A 9,743-nucleotide genomic window follows, 5' to 3' on the forward strand; every position below is an offset into this window, starting at 1 on the left:
GTGATACCTTCTCCATTCTGTATACTAATGTAAGTACAAAGAGAATTCAGTCAGCCATTAACTCAATACCAATATTTATAGCAGCACCATTAACAATTGCTAAATCTTGGAAGCAACCTGTGTATCCATCAACAGATGCTTGAATGAAGAAAACGTGGTGTCTATGCATAATAGAATACTACTCAGGTATATAAAGAAGGCCCAATTTGAGACATTAGTAGAGAAATTGATACACTTGAAAAATATAATATGGAGTGAAATAAACAAGACACAGAAGCTTAATCACCATGTAGTGCCTCTCATTTGAATAAGGCAAAGCACAAACAAGAAGAATAATAAAGAATGGATAGAAAGAGACAAGGGGATGGATCTCTTGCAAATCAGAAAGTTCTTGGAGACCAGGATGGGGCGAGGCAAGTTGGAGGCAAAGGACAAGTAAGTTATGTGACGATTTGCCATGTGCAACAACCTAACAACCGCAATGAATGTCAACATTATGTGATGTAAGATTAATCACATCAACAAGAACGAACGTGGGGAAAGCAAGAGGAGAAGGAAAGAAGGCAAGAGGCAAGAAGAAGGGATTAAAAAAAAAGAATCCTGCTGTATTATACAAATGTACCTATTCATTCAAATTATTGAAAACTGTATGTATTGAAAACATGTGCTAATAAAAAATAAAGTCACATGAACAGTAAAGTCTAAGAGTGGAAAATAAATACTCATCAAATTTTATATGGTAGTAAAATGTATTAATCAAACATGATAAAGAAAAGGGAAAAAAGTGTATAGCTGTAACTCCTGAAATTTGTCCTTTTGTAACTATAATTCATGCTAATGTGCTATGTCTGTTTCTGAATTTAGTTTATTTTAGAATTTTGGGGAGGATGATTGTGGAACGTATGTGTGGGGAAGATGGCTGTGATCGTGTTTGTCACCCGAGGCTGAGTGTGCAAGCGGGAGCAAAATTTTGCCAAATGCTTTTGTTTGTAAAACAAATAGCATCTTGAACTGAGGCATTACTGTATATTAAAACAATAAAATGTGTGACATCTTTACTATGAACACCTCTCGCAGAAATCTCTAAGATCCCCAAGATAGGTGAAGTAAAGGAAGACTAATCCATAAGAGGGAGCACAAATGTCTAAAAAGAATCATTATATGTCATTTAAAATGAGAATCTGGGAGAAAAAGGTGGGTAAAAAATTATATTTTATTGATTCATTCATTAGATAATTATCAAGTGCTTATCATTCTGCCAACTACATTTCCAATAGATACAAATATTGCTGTTTCAACATGGAAAAGTCCTTATCCTCCTTGATCTTACTATAGTTTAGTAATAGAAAAGCAATAAATTAAGATTTTTTTTTTTGTACTAGAGATCGAATTCAGGACCTTTGATTGCAAGGCAGGCAGGTGCCACTGAGCTAAATCCCCAGCGAGGAATAAGATTTTTGTTTAAGTGGACACAGTAACAACTGTGCCTGTACAGGAAGAACCATGTGCTGTTTGGATACATGGGCACATTGTGTAAAGTTCAAATCAAGGTTGGCTTACTGATTGCCTCACACAAATATTTCTGGTTTTTTGGTACTGGGGATCGAATTTAGAACCTTGTGCTTGTGAGGCAGGCGGTGGCACCACTGAGAAAAATCCCCAGCCCTCACACAAGCTATTTCTTTGTGGTCAACAGGTTTTAAATTAGTTGGAAGAAATATTTTCTAATATTCTACTCCACAGTAGGTAACTACAGAAAATAAAAATCCACAGTGTATTTCAAAAATATTGAAGGCAAACTTTCAATTTTTTTTTTCCATCACAAATATACGAGAACAAATGCTACAGAGAAAATGAGAGATCTGATGAGACTGGATAGGACCGAGGCAAGAGTGGGTGCCTCAAGGAAGGGACCTCTAAAGTGATCGATGGCTTTGGGGCTTCAAGTCAGAAAAAAGAGAGGAGTACAGCATTGTGCAAGTGGAGAAAAGGCTGGAGGAAGCACAGACAAGGGCTAAGAGCAGGAGCAAAGGAAGCTGGAGAAAAAGGCAAGGGTCAAATCCTGAGTAGGCCTTGTCCACTGTAACGTTGGAAGTTGTGCAAAACGCAAAACTTTTCTGCAAAGCAAAACTGGCAATACTTATTTAAAAACCCATAAAATATCTTGTATTCGACTTGGTATTTCCATTTATGGAAATATATTCTAAGAAAATCATTCTTCCTCACGACCCACAGTGATCATTTCAAATATTTCCAGTCTCTTAAAAAAAATCTCTCAGACCACATGCCTACCCCTACTGCACTCTTTCCTCATGGAGGATAAACCAGGTTCACACTTCTTAATGTCTGCGCTGTGACCTTCGCTGCACCTTCAAGGTGTAACCCCTCTCAGAGCCTCCATCTTGTGAGGAAGAAGTGGCCTGCTGCTGTCTAAGCCTGCTCTCCCCACTCTTAGTGATGCTTGTTTCCTTCCTCCTCTGCCATTTCATCCAATTATTTCTCCTTGATTTTGACTTTCTGTTTCTCCTTTTCAATCTACACCTTCCCTTTGACAATTCAACCGGTAAAAACACAATTTATCCATGGTCTAAATGTAGAAGCAAAAAATCCCTCCCTCCCTCTTAAGAAACATTTCTCAAAACTAATTATTCTACTGTAACTGAAGATACTTCCTCACTTTCCTTTACTCCCAAACCTTCTGCTATCTTGGTCTTGCCCCCAGCTCTCACACTGGAAATATCTCTGCAAAATATTACCACTGTCCTTATTGTTACTTCACTCTTTTTTGTATCCAACTTTTTACTGTGAGTAGGCTGCAGAGGTGGCCTTATTAATAGGGACTGCATGAAGCCATCAAGGAAGGCGTACAATGCGGATTCGAAATTTTATTATCTTCACTTAATGAGTCCTTAAATCCCTTTATTCAGAACTATTCTTGGTGGAGATATGAAAAACCACTTTTGAAATAAGGTTTGCAGTAGAATAGCTTGGATTATTTTGGTACACAAATGCTCAAAACACACAGGAGTCCATGGAATGGGTCAACTGGTAAGTAAACTGTGGTTAGAAATGATTGGATGAAATCCCAGAGGAGGAAGGAAACAAGGAACCTTCTGCGTGTGGTGCAGCAGCAAAAGCTGAGGACAACCACTGAGAATCCTCGGACCTGACTCAAGCACTGGTACTGCCGTGGAGGGAAGGTGCGCTTTTCACATCAGAGGAAAGAGCACATAGAAGATAGGGGAGAGCTCAGCTCATGCTTTGGTCTTTTATAAATTAGCTTAATGACCTCCTGAAAGCTAGAATGCTCATTGTCTGATGCTTTGAGGAGGAGACCTGTCTTTATTTATGTCTAATTTAGGACCCTGCTATTCATGAAGCTGAGATTACAAATGGGCCATTTTGTGAAATAGAAAGCCAAGGAGAAAAGAAAACAACCGTATCCACCCAGACAAGAGATGCTACCTTCCATTCATTTCTGATATATCCAGTTTCCTCACACTTACATCCTGCCAAACTGCCGGGTAAAATACATACAGTAAAATTATCCAGACTTGCAAAAAGATTTGGATTCCGGGTATTAATAACAGAAGGAATGTTCTTCTGGGAGGAATCTAAGTGTTATATTTACCTTTGGTTTGAGAATATTTGGAGTGAGGAATTTCAAATGCAAATATTTTAAAAGCATAGCATGTTGGTAGAGAGACACTGTGGACACTTCTGTTTTCCTTTTAAAAATGGTTCTTTTTTTAAACCTTTTATTGGAATCTTAATGAGGCCATAATTATGATAGCAAAGGGAGTAAAATACAGCTGTTAAAAGCTCAGTGTTACCGTACATATGGTCCTTGCACCAAATTTTTTAAAAATCTGAAGCCATTCAAAGGAGAAAATAGATGATTTAGCAAAGTAGATTTTGCATACCTACCTCTTTGATAATTATATATTTTTTTAAAAAATACAGTTACTGAAATTTGGCAGGCACACTTCCTCTTATCTTTTCATTTTAGTGAGGCCATCATATGAGACAGTCGAAAAGAAGACCCACTTTTTTGCCTCCCTTTTTTAGTCCCACATGCACCCAAACTTCCGGTCTGTTAAGTGCTATGATTATTAAACTATCCATGTCCAAAGGCCAAAGGCTTGATTAATTTCTAGGCTAAGCCCCTATTTGGAAGTTTTGTGTGTTTGAATGCAAAGAACCGGGGACCCATGACTTAAGAACTCAATTCGTTCGCTAGGGCTGGTTGTAACTCAAGTTGGTTGATTGAAGGCTCAGGGTCCACCACACAGCTTTCAAACTCTCTCGTTTATACAAGCAGATCTCAGTGTCCTTAGAGAGACACTGGCCCAGAATTTCTCACTAAACCGCACACAGCAAAGGATTTTGTCGTGTTCCTTCCACGACTCTTTAAGGTTAAATCTGTATCTGATACCACTGTAAGCACAAGAAACTGGCATTCAGGTCCTAGCTCAAGACTTTGTTCGTAAATTAGAACTAAAATTCTGTTTATAACCCAAGTCATTTGTGTATCAGGCTTGTTGTAACCAGTGGGTCCACTGTACATGGGAAGATGTATCCTTTTTTATTTACTTCTTTTTGGAACCAGGGATCAGACTCCAGAACTTACACTTGCGAAGCAGGTGATGGAACCCCTGAGCTAAATCCCCGACCCCAGAAACATATATCTCTTATCCGAGGACTTGCAGTTACAGGGACCTTAACCTTCTGAAACTCAGCAGTATTTGCATCTCTACTATATTTGCTCAAAGCGTGATTTCTCTTCTTAAAAATGACCGCAATAAATTGAAATGAATGAATTTTAATTTTTAATAGAATTATTGCAGATCGGCAGCCTAATTCGTCTAGTGATACACTTCTTGTAACATACGCCTTTTTCCAGAAAGGTGAGATCGCTCAGAGTAGAACATTGGCAGAAATGTGCTCAGACCCCTCACCGTTGGTGGTAATTGTCCTCTTCCATCCTCAATTAGATGACACGACTGGAATTAATTTAATTCAAATCATCCTTTCCTTTCTCTGGGAAGAACACTGGATTATTATTGAAGATGACGGTTTTGAACATTCACAGCACAAGTCAGAGGAAGGAGTAACAGTAGAATTACAGTTACTTTTCCATGCCCTTCCAAACATGAATACCAGTTGTCTCACTCCCCTAATGAAGAGGAGAAAGTGATTTCTGAGTCTTGGATTGCCCCCTGTTTGTAAGACTTTTCCATTTGGCATCCCACTAAACTTTCAAAGGGCTCAGGTTCCGTGGGTTCTCTTATCTGCATCACAAGCCCCCTGGGTGGAACCTTGTTCCTGTTGCTGCTGCAGCTGTGAGTGGGGCGAATGTTGTCAAGGGACTTACCTGCAGGTGGAGCCTTGTTATCCTGCACGACCCTCAGCTTCAGACAGACACCAACATGGGTACTTTTATCAACATTAAATATGCATCTTTTTAAAATTTACAGTTTCAATATGCACCCACATTTGAATAGGTGATACATAGGCCAGTTACACACTTCACAAGATTTGAATCTGCTTTTCAATTTCCTCTGCATTTTGAAAAGGATTAGGGAGCAGATGAGTTGCTCCCTTGCTGAAAGTGTGCAGGAACAGCCGCAATTCACCAATCATTGAGAAAAAGACAACTCGGGGTGCTGCAGTGCAGGAAGTCTTTGGTCTCCCAGGAAGCATTCGGTGTGCATGAAGCTGTAAGGCAAAGAAATAGGAGAAATTCACTGAGGTTATTTTTTGGAGTACCGCATGATGTGGGGTTTAAACCAAGCTGTTTTGAATTAATGCCATTAACTCTCCATTCATTAATTGGAATTTACCAACGATATCTGTCCTCAGCTGCCATGATCATAGGTTATAGGAAGTTTTGGGATAAAGTTGTAAAACCCTGGTCTCTCATATCATAGAGTAGCCTTGAAATATCTTCATTCTTGTGTTCACTCCTTGTAGTGATTCTTTGCAATAAATCTGAACGCTTTTCAAGTTATTTGAGGGCTAAGCTAAGTTCCTGTTCCACCTGAACCAGTTCAGTTCATCTCTGGAAATGCAACCTGGCAAAGAAAAACAAGTCTTCCAAGGACTGAGATGAGAGTTTCCAAGCCATCAGGACGTTTCCTCTCATTTGGCTCCTTCCTCTCAAAGTGGGGCCATCAAAAAATTCGCAAAAACTACAGCCCTCAGCCCCTCCGTTCACCCAGACCCTCCATTCAAAGTATCTCACTGTGGCCCAACATAGCAGCAGGTTGCTATGTTGTTTGTCAAACTGATCAACACAAATCTCCACCCCAGTCCAGCAGACAGAAGTCTTTTAGATTTGTAATTAGAGGGATTAACTTCTCAGCTTTCTGAGGTTGACAACTCTCGTTATTTCCAGAGTTTAGAAGCCTTGCAAAACACAGCTTTATTGGTGATGGCCTCAGCTTCTGCAAAAGATGAATAGGGCACATCCTTGCTGGCTAACAGCAGAGAGCCGCTGTCTCCTCACACTAATGCAGCAGGCGTGCCTACAACGTGAGTGATCACACACCACACAGAGTACGGGAATGAATGAAGAGGGAAAAAAGCCACTTTCTTTGTTTACCCATTCTAGACTGCAGTATTCACTGCATCCGTTTTTTTTTTTAAATACCATTTGAATTATTTTACGGATGTAGCATCTTCACTTTCAACCTATGTTACTACCACTTCCTTTTCAGTTCATTTATGCCCTACCTCTTTCTCTGCTCACCTCCACACCTCCTCAAATAAGTTTCTGTTTCTTTCTCACTCCACAAAGTCTACCTCTCATCAGAAGAATGCTATCAGACAAAGGATGCTTAAGCCACCTCCCCACCCTTCCTCAAATTTGTAAGTGCTCAGACCTTCCTGCAAGCGAGATTATGATCCGGCAGGGCAAGAATGATGGGTACAGGAACATAGTGTGTGTGTTTGGCTACCTTGAGGAGTTACACTGCTTTTGCTGCCTTCTTACGCTGTTCTGTTTGAATACAGAAGGTAGCAGTTGAGTACTGAACCTGGAGAGTTGTAAGCCAATGAAGCATAATGGTTACACCATCAATGTTCTGTGTGTGTGTGTGTGTGTGTGTGTGTGTGTGTGTAAACTGGATTCTGCTTAGTCTACCGTCCTTCAAAAAAAACATTACAGTGAAGCTCCTAATTGTACAAAATCCAACAGATCAGTAGTATATTTTGTAGTTATCCTTCTATAAACTTACCCTTTACCCCTATGACCTTTTCTTTTTTTAATAGTAGGAGTATGTAGTTTTGGTTCTCTAATTTCAGAGTAAAACCCTGTCATTCTGGGAAAAAATGACCCTAAAGAGTATATAGCAGAAAATTATAATGAGCCAAATATCCAGAGATAACTTTTTTTTCATTAAGGAGTATATTTTTATCTCATCTCTGTGTGTGTTCACATATACCTTTGCACTTTTTAAAATAATTCTGATCACACCTGTCACACTTGTATGTTTCCTAGGTTGTATTTAACCAGCCAAAATATCAATACCATTCTTTCTCTCTGCATCTTAACTATTTGAAGGGCAGGCACCTCCACAGAATCCTGCATTCAGTCATTCCCCTACTTTTGGACTTTTTTTCCCATAGCAACAACTCTGTGGCTGTGACTCCTAGAAGCAAAGTCTTCGCAATACTACCCTGAATTTACTGAGCTCCTGTGGCCTACCGTTACCTAGAACCACATGGAGAATAACACCAGGCAGAGATTTTTAAAAACAAAAGAGGCTTGGGTTTTAAGTCATCAGGCTTGTTGTTCAGTGCCGTACTTGACTTTCTGATTGCCTTCCCATCTTTGGATTATTTCTGCATTTCTAAAATTAAATCTACAACTCTCTTGCTCAGCTCACCTCTCCCACTGAGTTTCTTATTCAGCTGGATCTTCAGCATCTACCAACCTCTAGTTTAACTTATCCCAAGTCCCAGTCCCTCCTACACAGCCCCGTTCTAAAGTGGCCCATCCTCTGGCATGACATCTTGCTAAAATTAGACAGCTGTGCAGTCTCTAAAATTAACTTATTCTCATCCCCCATGAGCTCTACTGGCTTGGTCGACCAGGGAAGCCGTAACAAATCACCACAGACCAGATGACTTAAATGATGAGCATTCACTGTATCACACAACTGGATGCTGAAAATTCAAGATCAAGTTGCAGGCTCAAACTCAGTTGGTGTCTGGTGAGGCCCCTGTCTCCCTGGATGGCAGTAGTCACCGCCTCACTTTGTTTTCTGACATGGACACAGAGACACACAGAAAGAGAGACACAGACACAAGGAGATTCGGTCTTCTTAGAAGGCCACCAATCCTAACTAAAGGCTTAGGACTCCACTTTTATGAATTATTTCCTAAAAACCCCATGGCCAGACACAGTCACATAGGGATTAGAGCTCTGACACCTAAATTTGGGGTGTGAGCACACAAGCCATTTCATTGCACTCTTCAAATAATGCACAGATGCCATCAATACCTTGCATATTCCAGATTTCATGCTAGAGGAAATTCTCATACTCCCAAAAGAATGATAAGTCAACTCAGAAAGCGGATCGGAATTGTAGCCACAGTGCAAAGGAGCTCCAGAGAAAAGCTGTGTTTAACTTTAACAAAGTGTGCGCGCATGAACATTTAAAAGTTCCTTCAAGTGACTGTCTTGTAGCTGCTTTCTGTGCCTTAAAGAATATCATTCATCAAATACAGCCCCATGGTATAAACCTGTTTCGCCCTCCAGCCACAAAGCAGCAGCAAATTTTAAATAATCAATGTTTTATAACCGTCATTAAACTATGCACTTATAAATAAAATGTAACATTTAAAGTCAGGTCTCCATTTCTCAAAGTTGTATTAATATTTATAACAATCACTGAAGACGCACATTGCAAGCAGGAGCAGTAAGCTTTTAATTATCATAGAATGGGAAGACCGTGGTTTCTCCGCTTTTTTACAGTTTTCTCACCAACTTCTGACATTCTGAGACCTCTTTTATGGATATACTACTGGTGTTTTCATTTTCTTAATGTTCCAGTCCAGAGAAATCCTGCTTGAGAAGGTTACCTCTCAGAAAGCGGAAGAATGGGCGCTGAACTATGGTTCTGTGGAATAAATAGAGAAAAAGGCTTATCCTTATCCAGAGGAAACTTAACAGGGCTTTCATCTCTTCCTTGAATTCCAAAGCCAAAATGATAACAGTTTTGCTCCCCCAAGTCCCACTCATAGCTATTTGTACCAGACCAGACCACCACCATAGTTTCTTATTAGCCAATATAAGGTCTGCAATATCTCAATGGAATTTTTGTAGGGGTAAAAAAAAAAAATCACAAACTTATAACTTATATAATAGAAGTGGGAATTGATTTACACTGCCATAGCATGAGCTCTAATGCAATACAATATTTTAGAAATATTCATTAGTCCAAAAGGAAACTTTAAACAGTAAAGCTGAAAGAGCCCTACCAGCTGGCAACACGAGCAGAGCACAGAGGGTGCGACACATCGGGCCAAGTTCATATACATCGGAGCTTTGTGACTTCACAGTCTCGGCCCCTTTCGGAGGCTCAGGTTCCTTTCAAACTTGGCAGAAGGTTACTTCCTGATGCAGAAAGGCCAAGAAAATGGTTTTTGGGAAGTACTCTTCAGGCTCCAACAATATCAAATAGCTTCTCATAAAATATTTTGATGAGCTAATTTAAGATTCATTAGAATACTTCCTG

At 39.8% G+C, this 9,743-nt stretch overlaps 1 long non-coding RNA gene across 1 annotated transcript; it reads right to left on the minus strand.

Annotated features, from left to right (window-relative positions):
* Window positions 1-5,520: 5,520 nt before the first annotated feature.
* On the minus strand, window positions 5,521-9,507 carry LOC104873751. Its single transcript, XR_783575.1, has 3 exons — window positions 9,487-9,507; window positions 8,909-9,125; window positions 5,521-5,718 (listed from the first exon to the last, which is right to left on the minus strand). It is a non-coding gene; the product is annotated as an uncharacterized LOC104873751 (long non-coding RNA).
* Window positions 9,508-9,743: the final 236 nt, after the last annotated feature.

This window comes from Fukomys damarensis, unplaced genomic scaffold (assembly GCF_012274545.1).
Source record: "Fukomys damarensis isolate Sample0158 unplaced genomic scaffold, DMR_v1.0_HiC HiC_scaffold_23, whole genome shotgun sequence".
Classification (NCBI taxonomy): domain Eukaryota; kingdom Metazoa; phylum Chordata; class Mammalia; order Rodentia; family Bathyergidae; genus Fukomys; species Fukomys damarensis.